Here is a 26,356-nt window from a genome sequence, read left to right as displayed (position 1 = left end):
TCAAGCTTATAGTGTCTACCAAGATGGTAGTGCTAATGAATGAGAATGAAGGTGGTGTTGATCAAGCTACATGTTAACAAAATCCTTAAATATCTATTGAGTTCTTCAGTGTTCATCGAGTCATTAGTGCTAATCGAGTTCATGCTACTCTTGAGTGATTAATGTGGATCATGCACCAATTTCAACCAAGTTCTAGAGATTTTTCTGTTGATAGTGTTTTTGAGTGTTAGAACATCACCCAAGTGGTCTTCAGAACCCAAATTACAACAGTAAGTTGACTTAAAGTGAATATGATAAATTTGGCATTGTAGCAGACTCCAGAAAGTTATGATTTAGATTGGTGTATATGTAATACATATTTTTATATCCAAATGAGTGAATGTGTAACAAGTAAGAACAATATGAGTGTGAATTAAGAAGGCTACAAGTAGTATAAGGAAAAGAAGAGTCTTATCTATCACAACAACATGATCAATTTACTTTAAAAGAATCTCATTTAGCAAACCTAGTTACAAATTAGAGGTCAGCCATAGTTTCATCCTCACATGTGCATCAGTCAAATCCTTTAAGAAGGTGAACTTAACAATCTAGTGCAAATATCCTAACCGAGTGCATACTTAATTGTATTGTATAAAATCTTTTCACAAGGTGGACCTAATAGTCTTTATTGCTCCTAATAGAGTAGATCATTAGAAGTGGTCAATTGCAAGCTTTAACAGACTAAATTTATACTATAGTACTAAATCTTGTGGGTATCATCCCCACCCCATTTTTTCCTTCTATTTGGAAGGTTTTTGGGTCACCAAATATTGTGTCAAGTTTTATGAATGATTAATTGCTTTCAGTATCTCGTGCATGCAATTAGATCAAATTATATTGTGAAGATTTAATTGGTGAATTAAAATATAAATTTTATTGCTTCTTGATTCACCCCCGTCTTAGTCACCTAGTCTATACTATATTTCCAATAGGCCCATCATGACTTAGTAATTATTTTGTCACCAAAATAATTCCTTAATTTGTATAATCCAATGTTCTAATATACTCTGTTATGCTTTGTTAAATACTTGAACTGGTAATTTAACTATAACTTGCATCATACAATCCATATAAGTTTATGCACTAACATACATCATCATGACACTATGAGCTATCACTCCTCAACTACGCATGAGCTAACTCAAAGTTTAGCGTTTGTACATACCAAATATGTCTCTTTACTATTGCAAATTGTCTAACACTTAAACAACTTTCTAACTCTGATAACATCATGAAATATCAAAAAAATATGTTTCTAGAAATGACAACATTCATACATCTACCTACCTATATTACCAACATTTTTTTTATCAAAATAATTGCTTGATTGATTAGGGATGAAATCCTAGATGTTAACCCTAAGTAGGAAAGATCTAACTTTGTATTTTGGCAAGTGTGTAAAGAGATGAAGGCAAACAATTAAATAAATACGGTATATAGGAAAAAAAATTGGATATGAAGTTGTGTGAACTTGTATCTGAACTTGTAAGCAAGTAAAGCTATGTTTTGTGATGCAAATTTTGATGTATTATTAGAATAGTGCAAAGATCAAGTTTTGTGAAGAGTAGCAAAGGACAACATCAAATATTGAAGATATTAGCAATGATTTTTGTATCTAACCTTTGTATCAAAGAATTTCATTCTATATTGCATGTTTGGGAAGTGGGCTCATCTTGCATACAATTGTAAATTTTAATAACAACTCCTAACAGTGTTAAGGCTTCTAACAAGGCCTAAGTCCTCTAACAAGGATCAAGACACTATATGGATGTAATAAACTCCTAATAGGCTCAATGTCTTTAACCAAATAATTTTGAGTAGTGGATCATTTTGTGGGTACCATCCCCATTGGAGTTTTCCCTTAGCCAAGGTTTCTCTAGTTTTAAAAAAAATGGTGTTATGAGTTACTTTATTTTATGGTTGTGTTTAATGTTCAACATAGTTAGTTTAGTTTCTTATGCAAGTTATAATGTTATTAAAGATATCCAGTTTTGAGAAAAAGTTTTTGAAATACTAATTCACCCCCTCCCCCTGCCCCCCTCAATATTTCCTATTTATAACAATCATGATCCCCATAGATGTATATTGTGGTGTCTCCTATGTTTGCATTATGTACCTTGTTATATTTTGGATACAAGAAATACTTTGCTACTATTAGAGTAAATAATTAATTTACTAATTATTTATTCTATTTACTTAAGCTTACTTACATTTTATTAATTAGTTGTAGCCTAGGAGTTTGTTATAAGTTGTTGAAAATATGGGAGTTTGTTCTCTCCTAAGTCATACTTATACTCTCACATTATTCAAGGACTTTCCACCTTATGTGGATGTATGCTTAGTTATCACACTTATCTCCTAGCATCTTCTAGCTTGTTCTAGAAGATTCCTAGAGCTCTTTATATTCGAGCTCCCTCATTATATTTTATCATCACATATTGCATATTGTAAATACATTTACTCTTGTGTTGCAATATCATTTTCTCTCTCATGTCCGTTTAGGGTTTTTCCCTTGCTCCATGCTCTTCCTTTCTTGATTTTTCTTTGACAAGTTTTCACATGCATATCTTTTGCGTCCCATGTCAGTTTTTTGAAAAAATTATATTTTTGAAAAGTTAGTTCTGTCACCTTTTCAGAAATGTGGTCCTTTTTCTCAGTTTTTGGCCCATGCTCTTTCTATCATATTTTTGGTGTTTCTTCTATATGGTGGATATCTTGAGTGTTTTAGGCCCGAGGATCATTTTCTTGGCATGGTTTCCTTTGTTTTAGGTTGTACTTTGTTTTGTTATAGCTTGTTTTTAGTTTTGATCATTGTATCTATCATTTTGAAGCACTTTTATGTATTGCACTGAGATAAAGTGCCACTCTTGCATTCCGGGGGTCATGACCATTATTTTGAGTCAGTTGCACTTGCACTATTTTCATAAAGCACCATGGGGGGGATAGTTATTTTCTATTTTAGAAATTCTCCCTTTGTCAAGTAAGTGTCTCTTCCACAACATTAGCCCCATGCAGCATCAGTGTGACCGTATCTTTATGGGTGTTTGTAGCTCTTCCTCTCTTGTTGTTCTTGGTTCGTTTGCAGGAGACTTTGGCCCACCTTTTTAGTTGCCTGTCATCTCACCCCATCTACATTAAGGGGAGCTTATGTTGTTTCTCTAATGCATCCTTGGTTTGATGGTTTGATAGTGTGAACTATGTATTTAGTGGTTGATCCTATGTACAAGGCAATTGCAGTGGCTGGCTACCTATGCATTTGGGTGAGATGGATCATCTACCATATAAACATACTCAGTTCGTGCCTTCTTCTTCCTTGGTGGTATTTTAGATCAGTAGTTTGGCAAATTTGTGGTTTTTTCTTGCTTTAGTGATGCTCTTCATGATCACTCTTTGTTCTTATTTTAAGGGACATTTCCCTAGTTGGAGGCTTCTTCAGTTCTTCACTAGGTTACCTCTTTTTGGGGGAGGGTTTTTCCCATGTGGTTTTCTCTCTATACCCATTTTCAGAGGTTGCATTCTTTTGCATTATACATGGGTAACTAACATGGCCTCATTGTCAGGACCCATTCTACATTTCTTGGTTTTGTGAGCTTAAGGAATTTCCCTAAGTTTCACTTAAGGGGGGGTGTTAGAGTAAATAATTAATTTACTAATTATTTATTCTATTTACTTAAGCTTACTTAGGTAAATGCATTTTATTAATTAGTTGTAGCCTAGGAGTTCATTATAAGTTGTTGACAATGTGGGAGTTTTTTCTCTCCAAAGTCATACTTATCCTCTCACATTGTTCGAGGACTTTCCACCTTATGTGGATGTATGCTTAGTTGTCACACTTATCTCCTAGCATCTTCTAGCTTGTTCTGGAAGATTCTTAGAGTTCTTTATATTCGAGCTCCCTCATTATATTTTATCATCACATATTGCATATTGTAAATACATTTTCTCTTGTGTTGCAATATCATTTTCTCTCTCATGTCTGTTTAGGGTTTTTCCCTTGCTCCATGCTCTTCCTTCCTTGGGATCTCTTTGACAGGTTTTCACATACAAGTGATCTTGGGCGTTTTCGGAGTTGGATTTCATCAACTCCAATAGCTACTCATGTTGGATGACATTCAAGATGACCTAATGGTAAGATACTATATTTTAATTGCCAATATCATAGATGTTAGATGCTATGTTGTTCAATTTGATCATATCTACATGATGATTCTTATTGATGTGACATGATGCTTTATGATGATATCTAGTTATTTTTTATTTTAGACATATACTTTGTTTATGATTATATGATGGACTTATTGGATTTTGGATACTATGATTGGATGTTATGTATATTTATGTCATTCTTGCTTTAAGATGTTTTATGTTGTAGTGAGTGATGTTAATAGATTATTTTGATGTAATTAAATAAATAGGTATTTATGTGATTTAAGGCATTTATCACTTCATCTATATTATTATATGCAATTGCACTTCATCATGTTGTTTAGTGTGCAAGAATTATATCTTTTGCGGTGACACATGTAGTTAGTGATTCAACTGCTTTACCTAGCAAATGTCATCCTTGTATGAGTGACATATCTTGTTGAATTATTAATTAAACTCTCTAGTGATTTAATAAATCTAGATTTAATTTGCATTATGTGATTAGACCCTTGAGTGTCTGTGCATTTAGAGGTTTGAATTTGTCACAAAATTTATTAAGGAGTACTACAATTTTATGGTTTATGGGAATTTTGTATTTCATTTAATTATTTTTATTCCCGATAGCTCTGTCATAGTTGAATTCCATTTAATTAGAATTACCCAATTTTTTCTAAGTTGAAAAAGTGTTGTTTTAGTGGGCTAGTTAATTTTCTAATATTATATTTCACCTTTAAAAGTGGATATATATTCTAAAATGGAATTATTTCACTCTCTTCTCACTTGTGGGATAGAAAGTTGGAGAGAAAATTCCAAATCCTCTTAGAAGGATTTACTATTTTATTCATTGTAGGAGCTGCATGCATGGGATTGTCGCGAGTTTGAGCTCATTGGATCTGACTCAAGGAGACCTTCATTCGTCAAGATTTTTGGCGATGGCCACTAAGTGATTATTTTATCACATGCATTCCTATTTTAGCCCTTTTGGCTACGAGGTGGGGCTCTCCTTTTTTGTTGCTTTTGCTCCATTTTTGAGTTTTTTTTTTTTCTGGTAGTAAACTATTTGGAGGTAGAGAAATAGCATTGTCCTCTATTTTTGTATGCTAACTATACTTGGTTGGATGGGTACAACCATTTGAAGCCTTTTGGGCTTGGGGTTTCATGTTATTATGCTGATAGTTTTTGCATATGGACTCTGAACCCATATTTTATTTGATATTTGTGACTTTTGTACCCAATGGCATAATGGGTTTTAATTTCATGATTTTTGGGCTTTTTTGGTTTTCGCCTCAGTTTGCATGTCACCTAATTTTCTCGAGTTTTCTTGACATTGATATTGGTCATGGATCCATATTATTTGTCGGGATATCTATTCAACCCTAGATGTATTTTATTGCATTGGGATTCATGTTGAATCCATACTCCTAGCTATGTGCTCGGTTGAGTGATTTGTTACTCGGTATTTTATTTATTTCTCATGTTGTTGGTGTTACCACACATAAGCATGTGAGTGTGCACTTTTCAGGTTCTTGCAAGACCCAAACTCCCAATTTATTTTGGTTGAGTTATGTTCATTAGGTCTGGGTTGGGAAACTACATTGACTAAGGACACTCATCATGTGATGAGCATGGGTATGTAGGGTAGGCAAGTGGAGGGGCTTCCCTCATAACCCTAGGCCATATTACCAACAAGGTTAATGTGAAATTTTTTCTAAATAAGTGATAATTAAATGAATAAATGGGTAATAAAATTGAGATAATAAAATGTGAACTACTTGCACAGTTTGATCCGAGGGTATGAATTTGTACAGTTTGATGCGAGGACACAGTGTGATGGCTTTCGAAGGGAGTCTTGAGGGAGACTTTTTGGATGATGTTTAGTTTGGGAGTCCCAAGTGAACTACTCTCCACTATGTTCCCCACATATTAGACCCATAGAATGCCTAATCATGACCTGTTGTATTGCATTGTCTCATGATCTTGGTTTCAATCCTTTGTACTGTTTGGCATGAGTGTTAGCCATGGATAACTATTTTATGTATTTTTGAGGTTAGATCACTATCTCCATTAGCACGGTGGAAGTGGGCTAATAGGTTCCATGTGGTTGGGAGGTGTAGCTAACTTTACCACTACTGGGGACTAGCGTAAAAAGATGGCTTTCCTCCATGTTTAGTTCTAGAGATGGATGCTCACATGGTTCTCTATATCTTCTGGAGTATTTTTCCATGTGATTTATGTTATTTAAATTTATTGAGATGGTTGATTTATGCACATGTATGTTTACTACAATGTTACTTTCCACATGATTACTTGATGCTATGGAATAGATGGTTAGATGTTTAGTTCTCCTTTATTTTCATGTCATTTTCATTTCCTTGCTTTTGAGTTTCAAAGCCTCAATTTACATGTTTCTAATACTACCCAATGTGGAGAAATTATTCTGACCATGTTTCCATTTATGATTTTCATGATTGTTTTCATCCTTGTTCGCACTAGTGATGTATTTCCTTGCGTCAAGAAAGCATTCTCTTGTACGGGCCTAGCTAGATGTTCAGGTGAGAGTATGTTCTCTTGTGTGTAGCATATTGCTTTCTTGTATAAGAAAGTACTAGCTTACATGGCTAGTTACTCTTTCATATGGCCATTTATCTACTCATGACAAAGAAACCTCCCTCAAGTGAAGGAGTTTTTCCTTGTACAGAGGAGAGTTTCCTCATGGGAGGCATGGAACTTGCTCTTGCAACATTGTGTTTACTCGTGTGGGGTGTGGTACTTTCTCATAGAAGAAATTTTTCCCTCATGTGAATCTGGCTTTTTGTACTTCCTCACATGGAAGACATGGAGTGTTTTCATCATCCTCAGGAAGCATGTTTGGTTCTTTTGGACACCCTATTGAATTGTGCACCTTCCTAGGTTCTGACAGATCGAAGGTTAAGGTTTTCTTGTTTGTTAAACTTTTATAGTTGGTTTTGAATAGGTTGATAATTAGTGAGACTTGGAGATCGTTGGGTGTTTAGATTGCTTGGTTAAGTCTTTCATTGTGATCTTTTGATCGATTGCATGTTGATGTTTTTTGAATCCATGCTTGTTATTTTAAAAAGAATCTATTGGCTTTTATTTATCCTTGTTCCAAGGATCTATATATATATATATATATATATATATATATATATATATATATATATATATATATATATATATATATATATATATATATATATATATATATATATATATATATATATATATATATATATATATATATATATATATATATATATGCATAAATGCATTAATTTTTTATGTCTTTTGTACATTCTTATATGAGTGGTTGTTAAATGAATCTACATACATTTGAAATACAAAAATGTTGTTGCTTCAACATTGACACAACATAGTGAAGGACATGGTGGTATATTCATAAACAAACCCAAGTTTGTTAATTGTGAATGTTTAAAAAAAAATACATGTACTCTTGATAACTACAAATAATACTCATGTTGTATTATTTTTAGTTATTGTCTTCTGAGACTCATTTGACTATTTGTGAATCTATTGATCATGGAGTTGTTGTTGTAGTAACTAGTTCCAAAGCATTGAATGAGGTATGAAAGAGTTTTCTTAATTTTATTTGTTATTTATATTAGTTAGTATTGAAATTTGAAATGATATTCATATATGTATTTTAGTGATAATTTTGATCATTGTTGTAGAGCATTTTCACTCCAAATTGTTCACATGCCCTCGAGGTGGATGTACATAGTGACTATTTGGTAGGGGTACCTAAATGTTTTATTTTATGTGTATGTATATTTTAATTTCAATGTCTAATGGTTATACATTTTATTTTATCAGATTGATTATAGAAGAGTCTAAATATGAGGACAAGTAAGTGTATTCAAAGGACCACCTCATCCACACCATCTCGCTCTACGTGATGATTAAAGACCATGAGGGATTTGTTTTCTTCCCCTTGTGAGAAGAAATAGATTAGTGATGCACATTGTATGCCTATATGGAATTAGTGGACATATATTTTATATAATGTATTGGATAAAGTGAATGTATGGCATATTGTACATATATTTGATGTATGCCATTATTGGAAACACAATTGATGTATTGAATTATTAGACATATATTTGTGTATGTTATTGTTACATATCAAAATATATATCTTGTTTATGTTTTGAGTATTGATGTATGCAATTCATATTCTTGGATATTGAAACATGTCCATTAAATCTAAAAGAAGTGGTGTATCTTAATTGTAATTAAATACAACATATCATTTTCATGCTTGTCTACTTCTTTTAGTATATGAGTTTTTCACAATGTCATGCATACATGTTTTGTATGGGTCACTATTGGAGGGTGCGGAATGAAAAAAAGAGAGATTTGAAGGTATCCATGAAGGAAAATAATGTCTTAGGATCCTTAAGGATTAATTATGATGTAGGGTAAGTCCACAAAGTTGTGGTACCAAAAAGGTCCCACATTTACTTTTCTTATCTAATAGTGTGATCACATTATGGTTATGGTTGGATAAGCCTTAGGCTCTTGAAATTGAAAAGGTAGTGTGATCATACTATAGCACGATCACATTGTTGAAAAAAAATAATAAACAAAATAAACCCAAGGGTTTCCCCTAACTTCTCTTCATTTTATTTTTTTTGCAATTTTGTCATCTTTGTTATTATCTTAAGACTGCAAACATACTATTGCAAGTGAACTCCAACACCAATTTACATAAAAAATGGCTCCACATCATCAAAAATAACAAATTGATGGAAGCGGTGTGAATATTAACATTTTTTTTTGCTAAATTTTGTGTTTTTAATATTTTTATCAATTTTGATTTGACTTTGTTTAGTTTTTAAAAATACTATTGTTTAATTGTCAGGTAATGTAGAAAATGAACTACCTAATCCTCTTGTAAACAATCCACCACCAAACCCTCCACATAGTCAACCTCAAAACCCTTAGAATGAGGAACAACCACTTTCACAAACTCTATCAATTGAAAGACCTCTTCCAGGGGCCCAATAAAATTTGTTGAATGAAATTGACAGAGAGAGAACTAAGTAAGAAACAATTATTAGGAGGCTAAAGAATTCACTTCAAAATATTCTCATTAGGGCATAATTGGCACAATCTCTTAAGACCATTGCAAGTCAAGTAACGTCTATTACTAGTTAGTTGAATCTATGGCATAATAAAAGAGAGCAAAATAAATATTATGCTAATAAATATTTCTATGAAGATGTTAAAAAGAAGAAGATTACAAAATATGACATTTGTGCTTTGTTTAGAAAGCTAGGAGAACAACACACCATGAGAGCTGCAACCAAGAGGATCAACATCCATTGGTGCATCAATGAAGATACTAAAAAGAAACTTTTTGGATAGATGGTGGATGGTGTTTGATGCCCCTCCTAGTAACAATCAAAAGGTTTTGAAGTATTTCTTGATGAAAGTTTTAATGTGAGACTGTCTTTTAGGAGATCCCCAATTATTTTAATATTCTTCCTTCTTAGGGTAGAGATGGGGGAGCTTTTTGACCCTAATGTTGTTAGGGAACCCATTGGAAAGCCACAGGTGGAGCATGTTATTGTTCCTTATGTTGTGAAGGAACACGTAGAGGTCAACACACTAGGCACTATTAGAGATTTGACTCAAAGTTTCATTCCATGTGCCATTCATTTGATTGTGAATGAGCCTCATTAGTATAGTGGGGGTCACATATGTGTGTCATGTGGAGGTTTGTGCATATTTGGCACTTTTGATAGAGAAGATTATGATAATGGGATGATGACATATGACTTCCTAAATTCCACATTTGGAATTGATACACATGTAAAAATTAATAATCATATTTTAAACTATTTTTATCACATATCATATGTAAATGAATGAATAATAAATTAGTATGTCTTGGCATTTTTTAAATTTAGGGCTAGAGTGTTGCTGGCACTAGTACTAATCCCCCAGCCTCATTTTACACCATGTTGACAACTCCATAGGTATGTATAAATGTATTCATTTAATTAATACATCTATTTATAATGTAATCATATGAAAGGCTGAGCTAAAACTTTTATCTGTGTGCATTAGCTCTATGGTGGACCATCGACTTTCAAATTGGACCCTGAGCATGGGCGTGATACCTCTCATTTAGAGGCATATTTTTTCACATGTTAATTTAATTTAATTTAATGTGTTTATTTAATAAATTAATTAATAATTAATTGATTTGGCTTACTAAATGATCATATACTGAGTTAGAGTGGTCATTAATGTGGATTTGGGGTCACTTGGCTTTTAGATGACTTCACTTTCCCCAGAGGTATATACATGTACTAATGAGTTTTGATTTGTATGTCGATAGTACTTTTTTTACATGAATTTTATGTCTAATAGATTTACATACATGTGCAATAGGTAAATGTTGCACCTTTAGCATTGACACCATACAATGAAGGACATAATGCTACATTCACAGTGGTACCCAATTTTTTTAATTAATGATATGGTATAAAAAAAAATGTATTCTCCATAGCTCCATTTTTTTTTTGTGTTGTATCATTTTCATCTATTAACATCAAAGACTCCACATCTTTATTAATCTATTGATCAAGGAGCCCCTACTATAGTTGCTAGTTCTAAGCCACTAATTGAGGTATGAAAGAGTTTGCATAATTTCATTTTTTATTTAAAATTTAGTTAGAATTGAAATTAGATATGATATTCATAAGTACAATTAAGTGATAACTTTGATCATTGTTTCAGGGTCTTATTACTCTCGATCCATGTGCCCCTAAGGTGGATGTAGAGAGGAATTATTAGCCAGTAGTAAGAAAATATTTTATTTTATGTGTACATATATTTTATATTTGATTGATAATAATTATTGATACACATATACTTTTGATTATAATAGGTGGAGTTACAAAAGAGTCTAGATCAATGGAATAGTGAGCATTTTAGGAAGACCCTCTCAACATCTCCCTCTACACAATGACCAATGACAAGTAGGGATTTTTTTTCTTCCCCTTGTGGGAAGGAGTAGCTATCTAGGGATGCACATGTCATGCCTAGACACTTCTATTGGAATTATGTTTTGTATTTTTATATTTTATGTATGTAATTTTTGACATATATGGGACATACATAAATTTATGTATATTTGATCTCTTTTGTATATTCTATTCGATGTATGACATATTCAAAATATATTTCATGTATGATATTATTAGACATTGTTGATGTTTCAGATTATCAATGCATGACATTATTAGGCATTGTTGGATATTGTTGGTATGCATTTACTGATATTATTTACCTTAAAGATACAAATGGTTATATATATTTCCATGTGCCTTGGATGTTGTTCTTAATCATGTTAAGCTTTTACCTTATGGTAAAAAATTTGATTTTTTGTTATCACATTGGATTTGATGCTTGTGTTCTTGAACTAGTTGATTGGATGCTAAGATTTGATGAATGTGAAGTCTAAGATGCAATTTTTTGGTAAACCAAGAAATTTTATAATTCATATTGTGTTGGACTTATGGGAATTTTTGTCCATTTAGAGATCAATAGTTATCAATAGTTTACAAATTTTAGAACTTTTATGTTGGTTGAATTCTATGTTGAAATTTGTATCTAGTGCTACATAAATGGTTTGAATGTGTGGCATTTTCACATGTTCTAGATGTGTTCACATGTGATTTACTAATTCAAATTTTAAGGGTTAGCATGTGAGGGTTCAAATTCCTCTCATCTTAAGAAATATGAAATTTGTAGTTCTAGAGTTGTTTGCATGTGATCCACTAAGTCAACTTTTGTGATCCATGAGTTGTAAGGATTTTCATTAAATCAATTAAAAACATGACAATACTTTCAATTTAACAATATACAGCTTATAATGATATATCTTCCTTATATTCCAAAATGATATTACATGGGTGACCAATGCATGCAAGGAGTTGAATGAAGGTGATAAAATATAATTTGAGTGACCAATAGTAGCATATAATCTTCTATGGTGGTGTGTAAATTGATTAAAATCAAAGAAAATGAACATTGAAAAAACTACTAGAATTGAGACATTGAATATACAAGACCACTTAGTTTTTTTAGGAAAACATGTACATCAATGTTGGAGAGAGGCTAAAAGTACATGTAAAGTGAGAAAATAGATGAAAATGAGATAAATCATTAAAAATCCTAGAAATACTAAATTTAGTTTATTTCAATTATATGTTGATTAGTGGATGCCTAAAATGATCATATCTCATACCTATTTGGTTCAAGACATCTCTCCTTCCCAATTTCTTGACCAAACAACCCATTTGGTCCTAGACATGCATGCACTTCAAAGAAATCAATATGGCACACATTAGTCATGTAAATATGAAGACTAGAGGTGACTATTGGGACATTAGACCTACTATGTTTAGAAAGGTAACACAACCCTAGGTAGTCCATCAATAATGGAATCTTTGTGCTAAGTATTAACTTTATTTTTTCCTCTCTTGGTTACTCTCTTAATAATTCAATTCACTCTCTTGAGCTCTCTAAGCCATTTTTAAAAACAAAATTGGATTTTTATTCTCATCTATCATCACTTCTCTACCACTCTCTAGTACACATAAAGTCACTTTCATGTTCAATATACCAATATTTAGATTCTTGTCTTATAAAGGAGTCATACATATAATGGATCCACAATGTTAAATATGAAAAGACTAGTCCATGGTTCCCTTCACATAGGAAAGGGCATATTTTTCTTCAATATATCATCTTCAACTAAATTATCATTCACTCTACTTGAAGATGATTATGGATCAACAACATTGAAGATATGACATTAAATAGATCAACAACGTTTAATTAATCAACAACATTAAACATGCAAACTATAAACATGGAAACTATTTCTAGTATTTTACATGCCATTGAGACCTTAAAACCTTCCATCACATGGTCCTTCATAATAGATTCCATCACTTAGGTCAATTTTTGTTATACAGATCTTCCCCTTCTACTTTTAAGAAATCTACCATATCTCTTAAAATAATTTTACCATATCTCTTAAAATAATAAAATTATTATCCTCTTCTTAATTGTAAGTATGTCATGTGTGGTAAGCTATTGATAATACTTAACTTCAATTGATATTCAATATTTAGTTTACATCCACTAATGGGATTGGAGTGGAGAAATTAATTTGAAAATCATTTGAATATGCTTAGAAGCTTGTGATAGGTGGGTGGAGTCACTGAAAATATTGTATCTTGTAGAGTCCAAGTTCATCCATGCTTGCTTCAATCATAGTTAGAAGTAGAAGTGTAAGTTGGACATAAATCTATGTTGAGAGTTCAAGAGTTGAAAATGAACAAAAATATATTTTCATTGCACATTGTGAATTCAAATATCTAGAAGGAGGTTGATAAGTCTTGAGAAATACTCTAAGTTACCTAAGTGATTACTAACAAATTATATCATTTCACTATGAAAGTATTAAAAATTGAAGGAAACCTTGTAGTCATTTCATGATCAAAATTTGCAATATTAGTACAAGTAGTGACCTTATTAGTAGCACTACATTCCAACTTATCTCTATATGAAATTGTTAGTATAGGGAATTATATACTCAAGGATGACCATCCCATAGGAATAGACCTTATGACTATTGGTTATTTAGCTTAAAATTGTTGATTTAGCTTTAAAAAATCTTTAAATTGCTGATTTAGCTTAAAAGTACTAATTTAGGAAATATAATTTTTTGGTTTGATGAGTGAAATCCAAGGGTTGTGAGATTCTATTTAGGTGGATTTAAGATTAGAAGCAAGTTTGCAAGAGCCCATTCAACTTTGTGTATCAGATTGACTACCTGATCCATTAGCTAACAAGGTGTTCCCAAAGGCAAACCTAGGTATGACATATGTGAAAGCATTCTCAATGTTTGTTGAGTGAAGCAAGATATCCCCTATCATTTACACATCCAACCAGACCTAATAGAGCTAATAGAATGATCCCATGAAGAGAAAATTGAAAGATGCTCCATTTAGCAACTTTTCACTCCACATCAATGCAAGATTTTGTGTCAAGTGAAACATGCTCACAAAAACCAAACCATGAAAAAAATCAAAAAATGAATCTAGACAGACTTAGACCTTGGGAAAAACTTCCTTATGCTCTTCACAAAGCTTCAATATCCATCATGAGGTCCAAGATACTGCCCTTCAAAAATTGTCATTTGGATCAACTTAGTGCATGTTGGGGACACCTTAGTATAACATGCACAAAAATATTCTCCTTACTCGATGAGGAAAATAAGACATCCCCTAATGTTTACTCAGTCAACTGGACCTAATGGAGCGATGAACAGATGGAAAGATGCTCTATTTAGCAACTATTCACTATGTAAACAATACAAGATTTTGTGTCAACTAAAATGTGCTCACCAAAACCAAACCGCACAAAGCATCAAAAAATGAAGCATGTGCACTTAGGCCTTGGGAACACCTTCTCTTTGTACTTTACAAAACTTTGATAACTGTTACAAGGTTGAAGACATCGTTCTTCAAAAAATTGTTGTTTAGATTGAATTAGTGCACATTGGAGATACCTTAGTATGACACACGTAAAAAAATTCTTGATGCTTAGTGAGAAAAATGAGATGTCCCCTAGTGTTTACCCAACCAACTAGACCTAACAGAGATAATGAAATCATCCCATGATGAATGAATTGAAAAATGTTCCATTTAGTAGCTTTCCACTATGCAATAATGCAATATTTTGTGTCAAGTGAAACATGCTAGCTAAAACCAAACTATATGGAGAATCAAGAAATGGAGCTAAACACACCTATACCTTGGGAACAACTTCCTTGTGTACTTCAAAAAACTTTGATAATCATCACAAGTTCCAAGATATTTTTCTTTGAATTTTTTTTTGTTTTTATTGACTTAGTGCACGTCGGGACACCTCAGAACAACATATGCGCAAAAATTCTTGAAGCTAGTGAGTGAAATGAGATGTTTGGTAGTGTTTACACATCCAACTAGACCTAATAGATCTAATTAAATGGTCCCATGATGAACATATTGAAAGATGCTTCATTTAATAACTCTCCATTGAGAATAATACAAGATTTTGTTTCAAGTGAAATGTGCTTGCCAAAAGAAAACTGTGTGGAGCATCAAAAAATGGAGCTATATACAATTATACATTGGGAAAATATTCCTTGTGCACTTTACAGAACTTTGATAACCATCACAAATTCTAAGTTTTTGGAAATAATTGATTAATTGTGTATTGTCTTTGATGTTACACAAAATGAGATATCATTGTCAGCCAATGTATGCCAAGCTCACTCAGGCATTGAAGATAGCTTTCTATGTCTCCTAAGCATTCTAGAGTTTTTCTAGTTCAGAAGACAGTATCTACCAATTTCACTCTGGTGACAAAGGAAAGTTTGTGGAAGTTGATAGTTAACCGAGCTCACTTGGTTAATGAAGGAAATGTTGGATGGAACTAGTGTTAACCGAGCTCACTTGGTTACCAAAGGAACTTTGTGAATATGTAATATTAACAAAGTTCACTTGGTTAACATGGGAAATTTTTTTTGAGTTAGTATCTACCAAGCAGGGTCAGCTAACGAACGATGTTCTTGTTTTGGCATATTGAGTTCAATTGAATTTTCTATTGGTTCTAGCTGACTGAGAAAATGAATATTAATTATTCTAAGTTGTATTCAAGTCAACTTGACAATATGTAAGATATAAATATAAGGCCAAGTTGAGGATTGAACGTGTGGAACATAATTGAAGATTTGATGATGCTAAGAGGAAGCAGATTAGAAGGATAAGCATAATATCCTTGTTGAGATGTAAAGATACATTTGATCAAGAAGGATCAAGAATACAAGCCATAATTGAGATCTATAATCAGCAATTCAGTTGCATCAAAAATTAGGACATCTCATTGTTACTCTCTAATCATTGTAGCAGTGATCTAAATCTCTTAACAGAGTTTTCTTAATAGTTATTTGCAAATCCTCTAACAAGGTGGCATTTCTATTGAATTGTCTAAAAACCTCTAACAAGGCCACTCCTAATAGGGTGATTAAATCCTCTAATAGGGTCACATCTAACAATTTTTTTTGTAACCTTTAGCAGGGTTGGCTCCTAATAGGGCTCACTTCAAAAGAGTGAAAATTAGTAACTAGTTGCAATTGGTAGTTTTTCCCAAATTGGGTTTCCACATTAAATCTTGGTGTCAACTATGTTCATGCTATTTATCTTATATGTTTGCAACTAAGTTAAAGTAATATTAACCACAAATAATATCTTAAGATTTTCATTTTAAGCATTTGCCAAGCTATTTCAATGTTTACCTAGTTACAACATTATTCTTGTGTGTTTACCAAGTTACAATAGAGTATAGTTTTGATTTTTATTGACATCTAAGGGATCTAGGATTTATTTTTGTGGTAACTAATTCACCCCTCCCCTTTTAGTTACTCCTCTTATATTTCCAGTAATCACCCTTCAAAAATTATTGTTTGCATCGACTTAGTGCATGCTGGGGACACCTCAATATGACATGTGTGAAAACATTCTCAATGCTTAATGAGAGAAATGAGATGTCCAAATGAACCTAACATAGTTAATGAAATGGTCCCACAATGAGAAAATTGAAAGATGCCCCATTTAGAAACTTTGGAGAGTGCAATAATGTAAGATTTTGTTTCTTCTTGCAAGTTCTATTTGTTCTTTACAATATTTGAAAGGAAAATGTTTTAAAAAAATTTATAATACCTTTCTAATCATTCCTCTATTCATTTTCCCCCATAGTCCTAATTGGTTCCATTTTATAGGGTTTTCTAACACACCAATATTGAGTTTTTGCATAATATCTTGACCCATTCCTTGAATGGTTTTCTGATACTCAAGGAATAGAAGTATTTTAACATGTATGATACCTTATGAATTATATACATACAAAAAAAATTGAGTTAATGTGGGTGTATTCAACAAGATTTATGTATTTAAGTGCATTAGAATTAAGCCTAGCCTATATCAATAGAATACTTTCCTTAAGGAGGGCATATTTCTATGATTTGATATGTGTATTTAGGTTGAAGACAAGGTTTAGTAAACTTAAAATCATCAAATAAGTGATTGCAGACAAGCCAATTGAAAAACTCTCATTGTTAGCGCCTTTTGACGAGGCTTTTGAGCCTTTTGTGCTTAGACATCCTAACAGACAATATTGATTGTAAATTCCTTCAATTATGATTATATTACAACATTGTCCAAGGTTTTGGGGTTTGGTGACAAGTTTTTTATATACTTCCTTTCTATTTTCCAACAAGTTTCCAATGCAAACTCAAGTCTTAAATAGCCCAAACCAAGTGTGCACTCTTCCCAATGACTTTCCATAATTCCAAGGGTTTGTAATCCACTAATCTAGCCTATTGGATCAATCCATTTTTAGCCTCAAGTGCCTATCTCCTAGGCCAAACCCAACAATTCTGGCTATTAGGCCTAATAGGCCTTCAATTTTGTTCCCCCACATTTTTATCCCAACTTTCCCAATAAATCACACAAATAAATTATATATTTGGATACCCATTTTTCTTCTCTTAACCATATTAAAATATTGGGTTAGGTTTTTTTGGACCATGTCCCTATTATCACACTATGGGCCTCTTTTTTAGGCTTAAAAACCCCCACTTTTACAAGGGATGTATAAAGAGTACTTATCACCCAACTATATAACTTTGTGCAATATCCTAAAATTATCCCAAACCTAGGATTCTTCAATTATTTTTGACCCAGTAACACTCTATGTATCCATTCTACGAAGCCCCCACTAAACTAATTGAAATAGTTTTATGCTTCTTGTCCTAGTAGGTCAATTTTGGGAATTTGTGATAAGTTCATTACTTGGCTACCTAAAACCTCTCTAATTACTTCATTTTGTGCATGTAAGTAAACCAAACCATTTGTGTCATTGAGTGAAGGTTATTTGGTCTTTTTTCATACTGGAGCCATAAGGAATGTCTTTATATCAATACAATAAATGTATTTCAAAAATCTAAACAATTGAATCTTGATCACAAAATCACAACATTAATCTCTTAATATTTATGATATTAATGTCTATTTATAACTTAACTCTATTAAAAACACCAATAGGAAAGAGCTAAGGAGAGAAAGCCTCCAATGTTTCCCCAAAAAATATATGAAATTCATAAACATTGTACGTACATAACACACTTTTGTAATTACAACTAATCCAATGAACCATCTAGATCTTCTCTACCATTTACTATCTCAATTATTTCCTCTCAATCTGACTCACAAACCTTCTAAAGCATCTTATTCTGTGTTTTTCCTCTATATTGTGTTTTTCCTCTATAGAGATGAAAGAATTTGAGGATACATATATATATCCCTTTTAATTGCCAAATCCTTCTCCTTCTCTTTTGGCATTTCAAATTTCTCTTTCTTTTGTGGCATGATGATGATTTCTACATGTCAAATCATACAACCATATGAATTACAATGATTTCTAAACATCAAATCATACAAAAATATGAAGAATACTATTGAAGTTGAAAGATCAACCCCACAACTCCCAAGAATCGCCTACATGAAAACACCTATCATAAAAAGGAGGAGCAAAAGCTATGGAGGCTGGAATTTCCAGATTCATGGAGGAGGATACATTATTGATGAGAAAAAAGAGAAATTTCTACGAATCAAAAGTGAATGAATATTTACAAAGAGATTAATCCTTGTAAAGGAGATAAAATCCCTAAAAGGTAAAACCTAGGTTGCATAATAATAATTAATAAAAGAATTAATTTATATATACCTAAATTTTAGCTTCAATAAATGGAGTTAATTAGAAAATATCTAATTACTCTAACACTCCCTTAAGATAAACTTAGGAGCCAACTAAAAACCTCGAAACTACTATTGAAAGTAGATTTGGATCTTGACAACAAAACTTGATGAGGTTCCCTAGCACAACCAAATCTCTGCAAAGAGAAGAAATAGAGAAAACTACATGGGAAAAGCCCTACTCCAAGAAGAGATGGAAAGAACATTGAAAGAACTAGTGAAGAACTATAGAAGCCTCCAAACTAGGGAATGTCCCAAATGATAGGAACAAAAGAGATGATCATGTAGCACACCATTGACGCATGTATAAATTGTAAAGCTTTGTCAAAAATTAAATGTTGATATGAAGAACCTCCACTAAAATAGAACCCAACTGGTAGAGAAGACTATAATTTTCATGAGTGCTATCAGAAGACACTACTCAAATCATGAGGTATGCAAAGGAAAACAACCAAACTTGAAGATATAGATGGCATGAAATATAAAAGCTTGATGAGTCGATCAATTGAACATGGAAGGTTGCAACCAAAGTAGGAATGAAAAAAGAGTGTATCTATAGTAAATGTGTTGGAATAATGATACATTTTTCATTAGTTACAACACTTATTTGATTCTGAATGCTTACCGAGTTCATCACTCAGTTTATAGTTCATACCGAGCATTCGTTGGTTACCAAGTATGTTCAGCAGTGTTTACCGAGTCAGGAAGGTAAATGAAAGTTTTAGTGTTTACCGAGTCAGAAAGGTAAACGAAGGATTTAGTGTTTACCGAGTTAGGAAGGTAAACGAAGGATTTAGTATTTACCGAGTCAGAAAGGTAAATGAAGGATTTAGTGTTTACCGAGTCAGGAAGGTAAATGAAGGTTTCAGTGATTACCAAGACAAAGGAAAAAGAAGTATTCGGTGCTTACCAAGTGAATTGAAAGAGTTAGTTTCTACCGAGTGACACAATGTTTACCAAGTCACCAGTGGTTACCAAGTTCCAAGCTACTCAGAATGATTAGTATGGACCGAGCCCCTACCAATACCGAGTGCATGACGATGTCGTGTAATGTAGTAGGTACCGAGTGTCAGAAGGTCACCAAGTAAGTTTGAGGAACCTGAGTTTTCTACTATCTAGCCGACTCAGTAATATTTTGTCCACTTATGTTTGGCCGACCTTGTTGTTGTAAATATTGGAATGGTATATATGTAATGTATTGTACCATTTACAAAAGATATAATGAAGAAGAGTAACAGTCAAGCAAGAGCGAAGTAAGAATGAAATTGAGCGAATTGAAAAAGAATTAGCAGCGAAGTATTCAGCAAGGTTATCAAGGAACAACAAAGATATATCCATCACATCAAGTGATCAGTACATAAGATCTAATCAGCAAATTAGTTGCAAGCAGATCCACTGCTTCATCCTAACAAGTGAATCAATTTTGTAAATCCTTTAACAGCGTAGACTTAACAGTCTTATGTAAATCTCCTAACAGAGTGCATACTTCATTGTATGTTCGTAAATCCTCTAACAAGGTGGATCTAGCAGTCCTACTTGCTCCTAAGAGGGAAGATCACCAGAAGTGATCACTGTAAGCCTTAACCGGCCAAATTTATACTGCAGTATTGAAGTTTCGTGGGCATCATCCCCACCCCAGTTTTACATTCAATTTGAAAGGTTTCTGGGTCACCAAATCAGTGTGTTAATCTTTTCATGCGTTCAGTAAAGTAGATGAATGAATGGTGAATTTGTTATTATGCTGAATTGGTTTAAATTTTAAAGCTTACTAATTCACCCCTCCCCTCTCAGTAACATTGTTAGACCTGAATATTTTCAAAAATTGGTAGCAGAGCTTTGTGGTTCTCAGGACAGAGCTTGATAGCTTGAGCAAAGATCAAGGACAATGGAGATATTCAGACTTGAAAAAACTATTGAGAATGAGAAGCTAGATTTGGAGATGGCCATGGTTCAACTCAAAGAAGCAAAGGAAAATCTTTCTCAATCCCTAAAAAGAAGAAAGGAACTTGCAAGACAAATAAATCACCATTTTTATGTTGAAGAAAGGATTGAAGATTTGTTACCATCAAGTAATTCAGAAGAAGCTGACAAAGCAATCAAATAACTTTTAGAAAAGAATGGATCTCTGCAAGAAGAGGTAAGAAAGCTTAAAAGAGAGCAAGAAATACAGTCAATCAAGCTATGTGAAGTTTTGGAACAAAGAAACAAAGCACAAGAAGAATTGGAAGATAGAAGTCATGAAACTCAAAATCAATCCCTTAAACATGAAGATCTAGCAGATCAACTATCCAATGCAAATGAAGAAATCAAGATTCTCAAAGCACAAAATGAAAGTCTACAGAATGACTTAAGAACTGAGAGACAAACCAATGAAAGCTTGGAAAATGATCTAAAAATTGAAAAACAAGTCAATGAAAGGATGATGAAATCTCAAGCAGACATGAATCAATTGAATAAAAAAAATGAGCAGAATTTCTATAAGCAAAAAGGTAAAGCTGGTCTTGGATACAAGGAAGAAGGTGAATCTTCTGAACAAGGTACTCAAAGGAATCAAAGACCCACTTGTAATCATTGTGGAAAGATAGGTCATACATCTAAAAAATGTTGGAGTAATGGTAAAGGTAAATTCAATGGCAAATGTTTCAATTGCAATCAGCATGGTCACAAAGCCAATGAATGCATGGAGAAACCAAAGTTTGAAGGCAAGTGTCACAAATGCAAGAAACAAGGACATAAGGCATCTGAATGTAGATCAAAATCACTCAATCCAGAAGAACAAATTGTCAAAGCAATATTTGGTTGGGATTACAATACTTGGTGTAGATGTCACTATTGTGGAGAATATGGACACATAGGAACAAACTGTAGAAGGCATCACCTAAGGAAGAAAGATACAACCATAAGATGCTATACTTGTACTAAACTTGGTCATATAGCCAAGAATTGCATGAATATAGGAAAGGTTGAAGATGAAAAGAAAACTAGAGCTGATAATATTCGAAAGCAAATGAAACAACAATGGATTCCTAAGTCTACCGAGCAAGAAAATTCAAATGATGGAAATGTCACTCTAGAAATGGGTGACTCCACCATATCTAATTAAGACTTATCAAGAAGGATAAGGGACTGCATCTTCAAGCCATATCCTAGACAGTTCCAAAAAGAAGAAGTGGAAATGAAAAATCAGTATTGCAGATACAAGTCATAATTCACAGTGTTGCATCTACCGAGTAAGGTTGGTTTTCAGACTTTACCGAGCTTGGTCGGGAAGATAAGAAAGGTTTTTTGTGTTCACCGAGCTGCAAGGTTTACCGAGCAAGTTGGTGACTATTTATAAAACCCTAATTCTCAGCTACCTACGTACCCGAGCATTAATGGTAGGATTTCGATCAAAAAGGCAAAATTTGATCTCATTTTTCACCGCGAATTCAGAGTTCATAGAGAAAATATATTTTCAAATGCATCCAAGCAAGTTCAAGTGATTTGAAGTGATTTTCCAGCAAAGAAATTGTGTTATGAAATCGTTCTCTCACTGAGTAGCAATGACATCCGCAAGCACCAGTGGCAGCAAGGCGAAGAGAGGTTCTGAAATGCTTGTGAAGGGAGTCGAATGGAAGGCGCCCAATTTCAAAATTGTTCCTACCATCGCTGAATCACTCGACCTGCATGGAGCTCAATCGCAGATCCCTCCAAAGGTACTTCTAATCAATGATATTTGTACTCATTTCAAGTGTACTGTGCAAGAAATAGGGACACTAGATATGGATAGTACCCTAGCCGAGTTATGTGTGGATGGAACCCTAAAACCTGAGTTCAAACATTTGGAAACCAAAGGCTTAACCCATATCCTGCATCTGCCAAGGAGTTTCCAAGTGAAATGGGTGAGGTATATCTTAAGCCATGTGCATAATGGACAATTGTGGTTAGAACAACCCATCCTCATAACAAAGAAGATGATCCACAAGATCACGGGCTTACCAATGTTGACCAAAGCCAAAACCACCAAAACCCTAGGTCAAGATGACCTCCAGAAATTAACCCAAGCTGAATGGGATGGCAGAGATTTAAAGCTCAACAATGTTTCAAATATAGAACTGAAATTTGGTATTTGTGTTATTGCATACAAACTATATAGTTCCAATAGGCTGAATAGTGTACCCTGTGAGGCTGTAGAATTGGCATATAAAATTGTAAAGAAAAATATGGAGTTTGACCTAGCTGATGTGCTATTAAAACAATTCAATAAAAACATGGATAGCATAAGGACTGCAAAGACAAACCCTTATAAATTTGGTTCTTTTCTAGTTTGTTTATTTTTCTATGTACAAAAATTCTTTCCATCTAAGGGTGCAGTTGTATGGAGGAAAGATACTCCAATTTTGTATCAAATAAACAAATTCATAGCAGAATTGGGTATGAATTTTGACAAAGTAATGGATAATTATTTTAAATATTTCAAGGAAAGGATGAAAAATAGATTCAGAATACCTCCAAAACTTGTTGAAGAGTATAAGGATGATGTCTGTTTCATGGTTGACTGTGACAGAGTCTACATCCAGGCAATCAAACCCCGAGTGGCATGGGTAAAACCATTGCCCTATGAACTAAATATTGATGATGCCAGAGACATCATTGAGGCACTGGTAAATGAACCAGTGGATCCCAAGTTTCCTGCATTTGGAACCTATGAAGAGGCTAAGGTTAGAATAGAGCTTGAAATCAAGCTTCCTCAAGCAATCACTAAAGGCAAGAGAAAGATAGAAAAGCTAAAAGCTGATACTGGACCTCTTATGCTTACCGAGGGCAATGATAAGGATGAAGAAAAAGAAGAAGAAGAAGAGGAGCCAGAAAAGGAAGCAGAACCAGCAAAGAAAAAGGGTAGGGTAATCATTACCAAACCTCAGGCGGTGTTCACAAGGAGAACCAGGAGAGGCAAGAAAGAAGTTGTGTTCAAAAAACCTCCTCTAACATTTGAAGAAAGGATGAAACAACTAAGGATTGGTGCAGGAATCAACAATTTCAAGGCATTGAAATATGAAACTAGAACTCCTGCTGAGCAAAAAGAAATTGAAGATCTGGTAATGGAGAAGTTGGGAACTTGGAAATTCTCCCCAGACCAATTTGTTTCCCAAATTCCTACTGAAATGTTTGATAAAATAAAGGTGAGATGGGAGAACGTCGAGCAAATAGTTAAAGACATTTTTGAGCAAAGATTAAGAGAACTGGTCCCCAGCCTAACAGATACAGAAATAAAAAGGGCATTGAAGGATCATGAAGGCAGAATGAATATGAGATTTAATACATGTCTCATATTGCTAAAAAGCATTGAGCCAGTTGTTAAAAATGCAACTGATGTCTGGCGTGATGCATATAAACTGCATAAGACAACTGAGGAACCCATAGAGATCAAGGATGATGATGAAAATGGTGATGATGAAGAGGATATGGATGGTGGCAACACCATTTCCATGGAAGTAACATGATGATTAGATTCCACACCTGTTTGATACTTGTCAAAGATATTGAGCATGTGGTAAATGATGCAACAAACATGTGAAAAAACATCTATCATCTACACAAATCCAGTGATGATACTGTTGAAATCAAGGACATTGACAACAGTGATGATGATGATGATGATATTGAAGATATTCCAGGGGATCTTCATTCAATAATGTTAGAAGTTCAAGAAGAAGCTAGAAAAGAAATTGAGGAAGAAGAAGCTGAAAAAGAAATGGAGGAAGAATAAGAAGATGAACAAGACAAAGAGGAAGAAGATCCAGTAAAAATTGCAGCTGATGTCATTGCCTCCCTTCCTCACTCTCCACCAAAGACTATAAAATCTACTATGGAGATAGGATCTTCAAGCAAGATTGTGAGCACAATAGAGACATCCATTGCTCAATTTCCTCTAGTCTCCTCTCAGCTCTAGGTTTCTGCAATACAAGTGCCAAGCACTTCATCTACCGAGCTGGCAATTACTTCTTCAGTTACTGAGCTTCCAAGCACATCATCAGCCACCGAGTCATCCACTACAGCAGCTACTTCACCGAGTATATCTCTCCCACCTGCAGCTTGTACAGTAAGTCTTCCCAATTTCTTACCAAGTTTGTCTTCCTCAGCCACATTGGCCCCAATTTTTGCTCCAGTCAGTTCTCCAACTGTAAATATACCAGTATGTACATCATTTTTGAGTAGTGCATCATTTTGGGAAGTATATCAAGTTTTGATATAGCCATCACTTCTCTTAGTTTACCTTTAGTTGGTCCCATTCCAGTTTTGACAGCCAGTCTAGCATCATCAACTATTGTTTCAATTTCAAAGGGAAAAGGTGCAGTCACTGCAAAAAAACCAAAGAGATACATGTTTTCCAGTAAGGCAGTAGATGAAGAAATAAATCTGGATAAGGACATTGTCATTCCTAAGATAGATCTAGATACTGCATCAGTTGATGAAATGAGAATGATCAGTAAGCTATTAGAGCAAAAGGCACAAAAAATGCAGCTAAGGAATGAAAGGGATAAAGAATTCAATAGAATTGAGAGTGCTAAAAACATAATAATTGAGGCTATAGGTGTTGATGTGGATTCATCTCAACATATTTTGTTACAACTAGAAGAAGCGGTGAATAAATTCAATGAGGATATCTCAGGACAAGAAAAATTAATAGAGAAAGCAAAAAATAAATTTGAATATAAGGTGCTTGAGCACATTGCTCAGCACTTAGCAATAAAATAGGTTGAATTAACCTCAATTTTTTCTGACATTGAAAATTCTTTTAATAATGTAACCTCACTTTTTGCAAAACTTTGTGATGTTACCGAGTATACAAAGGAAGTAAAAGAAAAGTTGAATAAAATTGATGCGGATATGAAGGTTAGTGCCCAAATGCTACAATCTGACCACAGTGCAAGTTCATCCCATCATCTGAGAATCAAATTTTTGTCAAAGAAACAGGCAGAATTGCTGAGAGAGGAAGCAAGGATCAGGTCTACTCTGATTGACATCTAGAATATGATCCTTCCTGTCATGAACACAATGTAGAAGTACATTGCATATTCAAAAACATTGATCCATGACAATAATTTCTCTGTTGCAGACCATGTGATTGAACTTTCTGCAGAAGTTCAAGTAGCTCTCTCCACATGTAAAATCCTGCAAGACAATTGGGATAAAACTCTGCAACTAATTCTTTAGGTACATTCTGAGTTTATCACACATTTTGGTGTCTCCATGTAAATACATTCTTT

Source organism: Cupressus sempervirens, chromosome 4, assembly GCF_028749045.1.
Source record: "Cupressus sempervirens isolate cs-2001-9-10 chromosome 4, ASM2874904v1, whole genome shotgun sequence".
Taxonomy (NCBI): Eukaryota; Viridiplantae; Streptophyta; class Pinopsida; order Cupressales; family Cupressaceae; genus Cupressus; species Cupressus sempervirens.
The sequence above is the reverse complement of the archived record's forward strand: the minus strand, read 5'-3'. Positions refer to the sequence as shown.